At 33.4% G+C, this 12715-nt stretch overlaps 1 long non-coding RNA gene across 1 annotated transcript; it reads right to left on the bottom strand.

Annotated features, from left to right (window-relative positions):
• Positions 1-325: 325 nt before the first annotated feature.
• On the bottom strand, positions 326-2881 carry LOC129232349 (uncharacterized). The gene is made up of 2 exons (XR_008581340.1): positions 2837-2881; positions 326-499 (listed from the first exon to the last, which is right to left on the bottom strand). It is a non-coding gene; the product is annotated as an uncharacterized LOC129232349 (long non-coding RNA).
• Positions 2882-12715: the final 9834 nt, after the last annotated feature.

Below are 12715 nucleotides of genomic sequence, written 5' to 3'. Positions count from 1 at the left end.
ATTTTTTTTGATATTTATGCTTGTGTGCAAATGAAAGTGCTCAAGATATAATGCAACAATTGACTTAAATGTAATAAATGACAATTTTGAACTACAAATATATTCGAGTCTTTTACAGCTTTGTGAAGATTTTCTTTTCAGGATGGCGCCATTTCATGATCTAAAACTAAATTACCACCAAACTACTACAAACGTACACCATACAAAAAAAAAGAAAACATACATAGAGCATTAAAATCATATTTTATAAGTAGTTAACACAAATGAATGAAAAAAAAATTTTTTTTTTAAACGTAAGGCTTAAAAGAAATAAACATAGACTGAATTAGAAAAATTAAACAAATTTATTTGCATTAAAAATTTTAGTTCAAAATTTTTTACTACAAATAAGAGTCAAAGGTACAAATAGAGTCAATCATAACTACAGAATAGTCTTCTTTAATAGCTGGCATCTACATCACTTTTTTTCTTTTTCTCCAAGTCAGTTTTAAATTAACAGCTGAAAATAAATAAATAAAAATAAATAAGTTTGCATTCCAGATGTACATTATAAAAAAAAGTTGAATGTGTACAAAAGTTTGAATGTAATGGCATGGCAAACATAACTGCTGCCTGGGGTTTGATATCTTTTGACCCTTTCTGCCTCTTAAAATCTACAGTAATACAATCTGTACAATATAATAGTAATAATAATATAATATAAATAACAACATAACAAGCAGTACCTATCTTAAACTACATTACAGTTAATCATAAATAGTCAATACCCAACTGAAAAAAAAATCAAGATTAGGATTGAAAATTAAAGGCAGTGGAAAAATTAAGTCCAGTTACTTAAAATTAGTTAAAAAAAAAAAAAAAAACTTATGTGAGGTGAGTTCAGGTAAGTGCATCGCCTGAGAATTTGGGGAATGCTGCCTGAAGAGACGTCTGCTATGCATTGAACATGTTGAGAGAATGTCTGGTGATAAATCCTAAAAGTAGAGATTGGCACTGGTTTCTCATGGATAAAACACAATCAGTGATAACTTAAATACTCCAATGCGAAGATTGATAAAGTTTGTTAGGTTTATTTTGTTGTCATATCAAACAGCTGAAGTCAGCAAGTGTACGTTGTATTTTTTAGCAACAAGTTACTACATACTAACATACATGACATGTTTTAGTTAATTACTTTAACCAGACTTTGTTTATAAGAAGGGTTGCACTTTCCCTTTATTTAAAGTAAGATGGGGTAAGTGCACCAAGGGCGTCTATATGCAAAATTTTAAGGGGGAGGGGGCACCTCAGATATCCTCTCCATGGTTTAGCAGGATATTTTCCCCATAGAAACAGATTTCACTACAGATTAAAGTTATTAAAATTTGACATTTTTAATAACTTATTCCTTAATTGCTGGAGAAGAAATGCATTTGCAAAGAAAAAAGACCCCCCTCCCCATATGGGCGCCCTTGAAGTGCACCCTATATTGTGGGGCAACTGTGACCCCATGCAATTTGCCTTTAATTATGTTTATAATTTCTATTTTCAGTTCATTCTTATATTTTCTCTTCAATAACTTCTGAATTCCAATTGTGTATTAAATTTGGAAAACGGGGAGAAATCGGCTCGAAAGAATGGATCAAGAAAAATCGTATTTGAAATATAACATCCAAGCAATAATCCAAGGTTCAACCATAGTTTTTATGAGCAATTTGTGTAGCGATATATATAAATTATTAAATAGGCTCATTAAATGTATGGTTAATGCTCAATGCTAAGAAAAAAGAGCAGTTTTGTCATCAAAATATGATAAAATGTGTACTTTTTAGGGGCCTGTATCTCAGTGCACTGAGGGTCAGTATAGAACACACTGCTTGCATTTCAAACTAGAATATGTGTATTTTCACAATCAAGTGACAGAACTATTGGCAAATTATTTTCAAGAACACAATATGTATTTCAAAATAGTAAAATGAATTATTTAGTTTTCAATTTAATCAACTTATATGGTTTAAACTTTGCTCCAGGGATTTCCAGATACTATTTAAAAAACTAATATGATCAAAAACGTACCATAAAAGATTTATAGACTTGCAAATGGACTAATTATGCTTACTCACATACTTTATAATATGATCACTAGAAGCAAAGTTTTAAAAAAAGGTTACTATTGCGATAAAAATGTAAGTTACATTTGTAACACTTTTTTTGAAGGTGCTTTAGATATATTTTTAATTATTTTAATTAAGATAGCCTTTTTTTCATTTGTACTGTACATTATAGTTCGTTGACATTTGTTTAGTCTGTGCATTATAGTGACAAAAATTATTTTCTCTGCACATGATAGCAAACAACTACTAAGTCATATTTTATTACTTATGATAAAAGCAATACTATGACATTATAAAACAAGGGTATTGTTCGGACGAAGGGGGTGAGAAAGGATTGTTCCCACAGACTTTAGTTTTAGATCATATTACCGATCTCAGAATGTCTTAATGCAAGTAGGGATTATTATGAACCCCAGCTTCCTTGGCTGGTTTCCAAGTAAAGAAAATGCAAAAGAAAAGTTCTGTACAAATAGAAATTGATGTTACACAACTAAAAGAAGTTGCTAACATCATAAAAACATTTAAATGGTACAAATAGCAACTAGAATCGGAGACACACGCTTTAGGGTTACAAAGGACTTTTGATAATTAAGTAAAAAAAAAACAACCTTATTATTATTGAAAAGACATCAAATAAAACATAAGAAGTCTTTTCATCCACAAGCTAACTTTTGTTTACTTATTGCATGAAAGTTAATATTCTATTTGCAGCTAAGAATAGTTTATAGCCAAGGAATACTTACCGCCATTTAATTAGAAATAGCGTAATCATCAGCAGAACTTCCTCCACAGCCAGTGGCGGCGCGAGAGCAAAAGTAGACGTCTGCAATGCAATTTTGCGAGGCCCTTTTAAACATAAAATATTCTCAGACAAATAATTGAATTCATAGAATTCAATTTTATACTAACTATGGGCACTCAGAATTACCAATTCATTTTTTAATTGCTGTAACAAAAACATTTTGTGGCTAGCAACGCAGTGAAAAAGAAGTTATTTTGGTGGAAGGGGGAGGGGGAGGTACATTGAAGGGAAAAAAATGACCCAATAGAAAGGGGGGGGGGGGTCCGGGGGCTCTCCCCCGGAAAAATTTTGAAATTTGTAGTTTAAAAACGCCATTTTAGGCTTTCTTTGCTGATGTTAGGGGAAAAAAGGTACAGGGGTCTCAGCGGAAATTTCTAGAAATTGAAGCCTTAAAAACACATTTATAGGCTATATTTATTGACTCTAGGGTCAGAGACTGTCCCCGATCAATTCTTGAAAAATAGGTCGAAATCAATTCCTTCTCCCCCCTGCAAGTTCTCAAAATTGAAGTTTCAAAAACAGAATTTCAGACAAACTTTGAAGATTTTACGGAAAGGAGGTTCTGGGAGCTATTCCCTGGAAAAAATTTGAAAATTATGGTCCTAAAAACTTAAGCAATATTTTATATTTAGGAGCCATTCCACACTTAAATTTTTTGTTAGTGTAGTTTAAAAAACCTAATTTGCTTATGATATAAAAAAAGGCGGTATGGGAACCCTTGCCCTAATATTTTCTGAAATTAAAGCCTTAAAAATGCGATTGTAAGGCCATATTTTGTAATATTAGCTCAGTAATTTTTGAAATTAAAACTCCAAAAACGCAATTTTAAGCGATTTTCGATGTTGTTGAGTATTTGGGGGTTTTTCAGCTAGAAATATCGCGGAATTGAAGATCTGGATGCGAAATTTCAAATACTCCATAATGCTTTCGGTGTATATGAGGGGGGGGGGGTCGGAGGAGCAGCAGCATTTTGAATATTTTCTTATTCTTAGACGAACTGGGAAAAAAAGAAAAGAAATAGGACGTGGAGGGGGTAGTAGAGTTAGCTGATCAATAAGCTGTAACTTTTGAATACTTTTAATTCAAAGATTTCTTTTATATATATAATAGAAATTTCACTCATTAATTTCTTTGAGAAAAATAAAATAAATAAAACGTGATGCAGAAACTTGAAGGAAGTCGGATAATTGCAACAGTTTCAAATCTTTGCGCGCGTTGGGAAAATCGACGATCAAGCACTGCTCGAATTTGTACAATCATTTTGTATAAGGCCCCGACAGAATTCTCCAATCGAGCCCCGCATTTGCTAAGGCTGGCTTAGTGCAGTATTCCCTTCACGCACTATTTTGATTACTTTTGTGTCTGTTGTATTCAATAAGAGCTTCAATTGAAAACATAAAAATTTATTATAACTTCTGAGAATTTTGCGGGGCCCTATCTGCGCGAGGCCGTCGGCAGTCGCCGACATCGCCGACGCCTAACGCCGCCACTGTCCACAGCATGTAAAGAATGGTCATCACTACAGGCATTCTTATTTGTAATCTCCATTCACAATCTCTGAAATTTGAAGCAAAATTTTTAATCATAAGATAAAACTGTAATTTAATAACAGAAATCAAAAGAATGTAATGACTGCATTTATGCAAAGTATAAGAAACGAGAAATATTAAATAAGTGCTTTCTTTTCGAAAGGGGCGGATCCACGGACATCATGACTTTAATTAACCAAATATAGTCTAAATTACTTTTTTTTGGAACTTTTTTTCTTCATGCCTAATTATCTTATATTCAAATAAATTTAACACAAGTGCGGCATATTTGTAGCATAATTCAATAAATTACCTAACTGCACGTACATGTGTGTGCGTTGCTATTCATCTCTTTTATATTTTTCTTAATCTTTACCAATATATACACTCTAGCTTAGTGGCGGATCTAGCCAATCATTTTGGGAGAGGCCATCCAAAAGATATTTCCCAAACTCTTCAGATATTTTATTAAAATGAAATTTTAAAAATTCAATTTTAAGCATGTTTGTACTTTGTACCTAAAATTATTAGCACTTTATGATTACATTTATAAAGCTATTTAAAAAAAAATTTAACAGTTTCATTTTCAGCTAATCGATGAAATACAACTCAAATTCAAAATAATAGAATACTTCCCACATTTTGGAAAAAAAGTTTATTCTAACCAAATATAAGTGCAAATTAGGCATTTAGATGAACATGCTACCTTTCTTAGACATTAAAGTGTGAATTTCATCTCAAATACACTCAATTAAAAATAATCTTAGACAGAATAATCCAAACGTTTATAGTGATGAAGATTTACATTGAGTCAAAAAATTAGAATATTCAAATTGAAGGGGGGAAAACACTTTCAAAAGAAACAACATTAATACTAGAATGCGTCATTTTTTGCTGAATTCGATGCTTTAATCCTTTCTCTCACATGGATTCTACCACCTATTTACATTAATCGTTTCTGACACTGTTTCCATACTCTCTTCAATGCGGCAACAAGCTAAATTTTGTTGGCGGGCACCAGATCTTGAACGGATTTATTTAGATTTGATGGTACACCAAATTCTTGATTGTATTGAGATTGGTAGAGTTGATTTACCAGTTCAATACCGAAATTCCTCTTTCTGTTTAAAATCTATGAGTCGATTTAGAGATGTGACACGGAGTAGAACCTTGCTGGAAGATAAAATGTGTTGCTAAATGGGTAACTGCTGTGCCTCAGATGAAGTATCATTCAGTATTATTGATTAACAGCGGAAATCACGCATTGTTTTATTTTATGATGTATATAACTTCCCAATTCCAGCAGCTGTCATGCACCCACAAACCAAGAAGGATGTGACAAAGTGGAGAGAACCTCTTACACAAGATTTCTCATACGCTTTTCTTTTTAAACGTCAAACCCAAACACCTTTTTTTGTTTACAGATATTTCAAAAATGATTCATCACTGAATATAATACTTTTCCAACATTGTTGCCCCTGTTTGAGGTTGCCCCTGATCTCCTCTTTTTTCGACAGATATTACAAATAAATATGCATCACTGAATAAAATGTCTTTTCAGTCTTGTTGCACCCAAATGAGCTTCTCTTTGCTCCAGGATAGTTGTGCACTTTTCTGCTTCATGTTTATCTTTGGTCTTACTTCGTAGATCCGCAATTAAAACTGCAGTTTATGCAACCATCCAAGTGTAGTTGGCGTGGATAAGATAACTATACATTCTGTCCAACACTTATGGACATAAGAAGCATTTTCAAACGATTATTTTGGACAATTTACTTTAATTTGAATTCATCTCTGCCAGGAGTTACAATTTTACTACCTCGTTTACTTCGATTACTTTTTAGTTGGTCAGTCTTATATTCCTTTAAAATCTTACATACCATAGAAAGGTTAAAGGTTCATTTGAATTGAATTGGATAGTTTTTTTCTAACTTTAAAAAATGATGCAATATGTAACTTCGTTTTTTTCCTATTTATCACCTTGACAACCCATTTTGAGCAATAAAAAGCTTTTATAAGAGCGTAAAATTATCCAGGCGCCAAGCTCCATACTTGTGACAAACTATAGGGCAACAGGTAAGCAAATATTTTCTCTACTTTTTAAAATTCACATTGAATGAATAGATTATTCTAATTTTTTGTCCCATATAAAAAATTTATCTATTATTCCAATGTGTTAATGACCTACAAATCGTTAAAATAATATCTGAAAAGTTGTTTAAATTGATTTGCCCTTTCATGAATAACGAGTTCTTGTTTTTTAAATTTCATGCGTTCATTTTTTCCGACCCAGGGACAAGTTTTGTTCAAACAGTTCTGATATTCTATTATTTTGAATTTGGATTGTATTATATAAAGCACTAAAATGTAACTACAAATAAATAAATACTTAAATGTGCAAAATCACTGTAGTACTGAAAATTAAGTTCTAAATGATAAACATTAGTGTTGAATAACAATGCGAAACAAATAAGAAAAAAGGAAAACATTTTTTCTACTGATGAGGATTTTTTAATGCACTTAATGTTTCAATATTCAAAAAAAAAAAAAAAAAAATTTTTTTGACAAAAAATATTTTGCTTTGGTGTCTTAAATAGCAAAATGTAGTTTTAAAACCAACTTCACTTTTCTTTTTCGCAACTGCTAAAATAGGCTACTGAATATTTGAGAATTTAATTTGATTATTTTTATTTAGTTTCAGGATGTTATCCCCCCCCCCAAGTATGTAAATATTTGGTACAATGTAGATGTGAAATTTAAAATTACATAAATTTATTAGAAAAAAATTGTAAAAAAAGGAAACCAATGGTTTGGCTAATAAATAGTGAGACATCAGCTAGGCCAATTTTTCTAGCCGAGCGTAATCAAAAATAGCCAGTGATTGTTGATCTCTGAGGACTACTGATTATTTTTTATGGTTATAATCAGAGTAGTATAAAGTTTTGTAAATTTTATGGCGGCATGGGGGTCTGGCAACCGAACTGACAAGGGGCCTTGGCTCTCAGGGACTCGGAATGACAATCATATTTTTGAGACTAAATGCACATATTAAAATAAGTCATCCATGATTTTAAAGAGAAATTTACCAGGTTTTTTCTTAATAAAGTTTAATCACATAAATGTGCAATGTGCGAGCCCATTGTACAATGTGCTTAATTATAAATGCCCGATGTTGGAATCTTTAGTAATGCAACATCTTATCTATAATTGAACTTGTTTCACACATTTTGGAGTATTGCACTGTCAATGAAGGTGGTCTCCATACACCCCATTTTGAAGAGAAAAAACTTATGTGAATTCTTGAGCATCAAAGGACCACTGCACCATGTTTGGAAATAAATCCGGCGAATACTGGATTTGCATAACAAAAACCCCTTGTGGGGTGTATTCACACCCTCCCCCCTTTCCTCATAGCAAAAACCCCTATGACAATTCCTGACCATCAAAGAACTGCTGTGCCAAATTTGGCAAAGATCCGACGAAAACTGTCGATTTGCATAAAGAAATCCACTGTGGGAGGGACGGTGGCCCCCATTGTGAACAAAAAACTACTCTAAGTGAATTCTTGAGCATCAAAGTACAGGTCTGTAAAATTTTTGCAAAAATCTGACGTAAACTGGAATGGTGGTGTTTTCGCACCCAACCCCTCCCTCATAGGTAGGCGAAAAACTCCCTATGAAAATTCCTATGCATCAAAGCATCACTGATCCAAATTTGACAAAGATCCGACGAAAACTAGGTATTTATAAAAGGAAGTCCCCGGTGGGAGGGGGGTTCCGATTGGGAACGAAAACAGCCCAATGTGAATTCTTGAGCATCAAAAGATCGCTCTGCCATATTTGGCAAAAATCTGATGTAAACTGAATTAGCATTAATAAAATCGTTATTTGGTTCAGCGTTAGAAATTAGTGCTGGTCCACTGGTCCCAGACTACTGAAACCTGCCTGGGTCCACCATAAAAAATAATTGGTGGTCCTTTGGACCAACTGTTGTATATTTTTTATCACACTCTGCTATAAAATATTCAAAAGCATTAGTCTAGCCCAGTGATTCCCAACCTGGGGGCGATTGAACTCTTCTAGGGGGCGATAAATTTCTGGGGGGGCGATCGGTATTCGGATACCTGGTAATGGGAAATTCTTCACCTTTCAAAAACTATATTTATTAAAACAAATCGGTACACAATTCAGAAATATCTTTCAGAATACCTATGTTGTGTAATACCGAACCAAGCATATGGCATGTCAAATCAAAGAAAGTCGTTCCCAGAAAATAAGGCATGTATGATTTACAGCTCAATCAAATCTGTTCGGATAAAAAAAATCCCAAAAGCGAAAAATAAAATCTTTTATTTTATTGCCATTTTCACGAGGAAGAAAAAAAATCTTGTAAGCACTGTCTGACCGTTGGCGCCATCATATACTTAACGCCTGAAAAGTGGATGGATATGTGTAAGAATGGATTTTTGAATTTACTTATCTGTTGTTATTCAGAATCATGCAATCAGCGCATAAACCTCCTTACGTAGTTTCTATTGTTTGATTTAATTTAGTGAATTTCTGTTTAATTGTGCATGTTTCGTAGTGTGGAAGTTCGATATGAATTCAAAAAAGAAGTACCGACAGTATTCAGCAGAGTATTTAAAATTTGGTTTTGTCACGTCACCGCAAAATGTGCAGTTTCTGCATTGTCTTTTGTGCGATAAAACATTTTCTAGCTATGAAGCGATGAAGTCCTCGCGAATGAAAGAGCATTTGTCAAGAGTACATGGTGACAAAGTAAATAAAACTCTTAGTTATTTTCAAGACCTCAAAACAAAAGCGGATAAACGGCCAAAGGTGGATGAATTACTTAGAAGACAAGCAACAGATCTTGACAAAGGACTTCTTGCTTCTTACGAAGTGTCTCTTTTGATACAAGAATGTGGTAAGCCTCATATGATTGGCGAATCTCTTATTCTACCGGCTGCCAAAAAATAGTTGAAATTTTGCTTAGTGAGGGCTCCAGTAAAAAGATAAGTCAATCTCTCCTCCTGAGTAACAACACAGTTTCCAGGAGAGAGTTTCCATAGATCAAATGGCTGCTGACATTGAGTGCAAACTCATAAATGTTTTGAAACAAAGTAAATTTGCACTACAGATTGATGAATCAACTGTGACAGATAACACCTATTTTATTAGCTTACGTGAGGTTTATTAATGAGCTGAAATAGATAACTGAGAAAATGTTGTTCGCCAGAACTTTGATTACTGATACAAAGAGATTGTTGATTTTTAAATTTGTGAAGGATTATTTTGAAGAAAAAGAAATTCCATTGACATATGTAAGTGCTTGCGCAGCAGATGGTGCCCCTGCCATGGTGGGTCGTCATGTTGGGTTTCTTGTACACCTTAAAAAAGAAGTGCCAAAAGTGATTACCTTCCATTGTGTCATTCACCGTCAACACTTGACTGCAAAAAAATTGAGTGGTGTTTTACATGAAACTTTACAATTAGTCATTACTGATATTAACAAGATCAAAACTAATTCTCTCAATGATCGCCTGTTTCGTGAGCTTTGCCATGAAAATGATGAAAAATTCGATTGCTTGCTTTTACTTACGTCTGTGAGATGGCTTTCCAAAGGAAACTGTTTTTCTTTGAATTATTCAACTTTGTAGCTGAGTTTCTCGACTTGCATGATCCTGCTTTAAGTGAGAATTTGAAACAGCGCAAATTGGAACTTACGTATCTCACAGATATTTTTGAAAAAATGAACGAAGTCAACATTAAGCTTCAAGGAAACAAGATAAACCTCATCAAGGCCAAAAGCATAATTTCAGCATTCATTTCCAAATTCAAAATCCACAAGGCAAATATTGGCCGTAAAGAATTTATCCTGTTTCCAATTCTAAAAAAAAGTTTAATCGTGGATGATGAATTTCCTGAAGAAAAAATTTTGATTTATATTGATCACCTTGATCAGTTAAAAAAGAACATGGAATCAAGGTTTGCAGATTTGATCAACTTACAAATTTCTGACTGGATTTTAGACCCATTTAGTTTCGAAGATGTGGATGAACTGGAAAACTCTTTGCAGACAGAGTTTATGGATTTGAAATTTGATTGTGAATCAAAAATTACTTTCAAGCAATACAGTAACGAACTTGCCTGGGTGAAGCTTATGGGTACTTACCCACAACTTTGGAAATAAGTTGAACAGCTCCGCATCTCATTCCCCTCAACATATTTAGTTGAAAGAGGATTTAGCTCTGTAGTGCTGCTTCTCACGAAGCAAAGAAATAGATTGGACATCTGCCTCAAAGGGGACCTCAGATTAAATTTCACAGACATCAAAGCTTTAACGGAGATCCATCAAGCACAAGGCAGCCATTAAAAAGGTAAAAAAGAACAAATCTTTAACAGTTAAAATTTTCAATTTTTTCTGGATTTCAATTTAAAAAAAAAAAAGCATGTTACTGAAAAATATAATTTTCTCATTTTTGCTAAGTATGTAAATGACGTTGGTTAATTAAAGCACTTCAAATTACATTTTTTCTCTTTTTTTTGGGGGGGGGAGGGGTTAAGATTAAAAAATTCAGTTTTAAAGCTAATTATTGCTTTATCATGCACTTTAACTGAAGAACTGAAAAAATTGAGTTGTTCTCCCTCTTGTGTGATAAATGTGAGACATAAGTATCCTTATTAGGATTTTTTCGCTTTTCATTTTCTTTAAATAAAAATATTTCTGTTCAGTATTTTTCTTAAACATTTTATTCAGCTCAATATCAATAGTTTATGTTTAATTTGAAATATGAATCGTGTTGATACCTCAGTTGGTTAATTTTTAATTGTTGCATTAGGATGCTCTCTTAACCAATACACGTTCACTTTTATGGGCCTATGAGAGGTCATGTCAGCTTTATCAGAAAGAGAGCAGGGATCCTTGGAAGGAACCTGCTCTGAATGATAGTAATATAAGTTTTGAAAACTCTATAGGGGGAGGAAATCCGGAGACCTACTGACAAAGGGGCCCATATTTACCTTCGGCGACCTTGTGAATTCTTCCCTTTGACTATAGTTAAAAATTAAATAACTCTTTGAACAATGCAGAAAACATCTTAAAACTTCAAACATTCACCCATCACACAGAGCTATGAAAGATTACGTATTGTTAAGTCAGTATTTTAATTTCTCTGTAATGAAGTCCCGTCTTTTCTTTATAAACGATATATCGAACAGATAGAAATCTAAATATTGTTATTGCGGTAGTAGATATGTATCGATATATGATGGTATATCGGTATATTGCCCAGCCCTAGTGATGTATGAAAATGAAAAAGTGAAGATGCAGTAGTAATGTTATTGTGGGACGGGGGAGGAGTAGAGTAGTAATTGCCCTCCCACTGATTATTTTAAATCACGGGCCCGGATGCAGTGGTACCAGGGGCGGCAAATGGGGGGGTCGAGAGGGGGCAGTCGCACCCCCAAATTTTTTGAGATTTATGATAAAAAAAATGAGTAAATTCAATTTACGTAAATCGCAAACCAATGTTCATGAAAAAAGAATCTTGCTGGTTCTTCGTAATGGTTGAAGAGACTCGACATATTTTCAGATATGATCAAGTGTTTTCCGTTTTTCTTAAATAATTAGAAATTCATCAAGCCTTTACCGGCCTTTTCAAAACAGAAAAAACTGATGAAGAATGGTAGTAAATTTTAACTAAAGACATAAACCTCATATAGGCTAAATATTTTATTCTTGTGTGCTCTGTGTAACGACGGTTAAGAGAAACCTGTGCAGTGGTGTGGTTCTATGATTTTCACTAAATGCCTTGGTATTTTACATTCATTGTTACGCTCATATTTTAAGTGTGTCTGTTCAATGAGTGTTCATCACTTTCTTCTGTTAGAAACACATTTCAGCTGCTCAATGCATAGTGTACTTTCATGGATACGTCTTAGAAATACGTAATATTTTTGAAAAAAATATCTCACATCAACAAATACCTTTTCTGTGGGTTCTTTAACAATGCAATCTCAGCGTGACACAAGAGAGTCTTCAAGAGGCAACACAAGATGGTCTCTTAAACCATAAAAACCCTTCTCGATAATTTCAAAGTGATTTTGGAAAACAGCTCTTTCAATAATGAAGAAGCTAATGTCCTTTAACATGTCTTCAAATGAATTTTTATTCGTTTTGTTTGTATTGCGGAGAGTTTTCGAACAATGCTTTACTCTATCAAAACATCTTCAAACAGCTAACCTTAATTTTTGGACTGTTCAAGCTTCAGTGTAAGCTACAATTGTAAC

Source organism: Uloborus diversus, unplaced genomic scaffold (assembly GCF_026930045.1).
Source record: "Uloborus diversus isolate 005 unplaced genomic scaffold, Udiv.v.3.1 scaffold_1178, whole genome shotgun sequence".
NCBI lineage: Eukaryota > Metazoa > Arthropoda > Arachnida > Araneae > Uloboridae > Uloborus > Uloborus diversus.
This window is presented reverse-complemented; position numbering and strand designations above follow the sequence as displayed.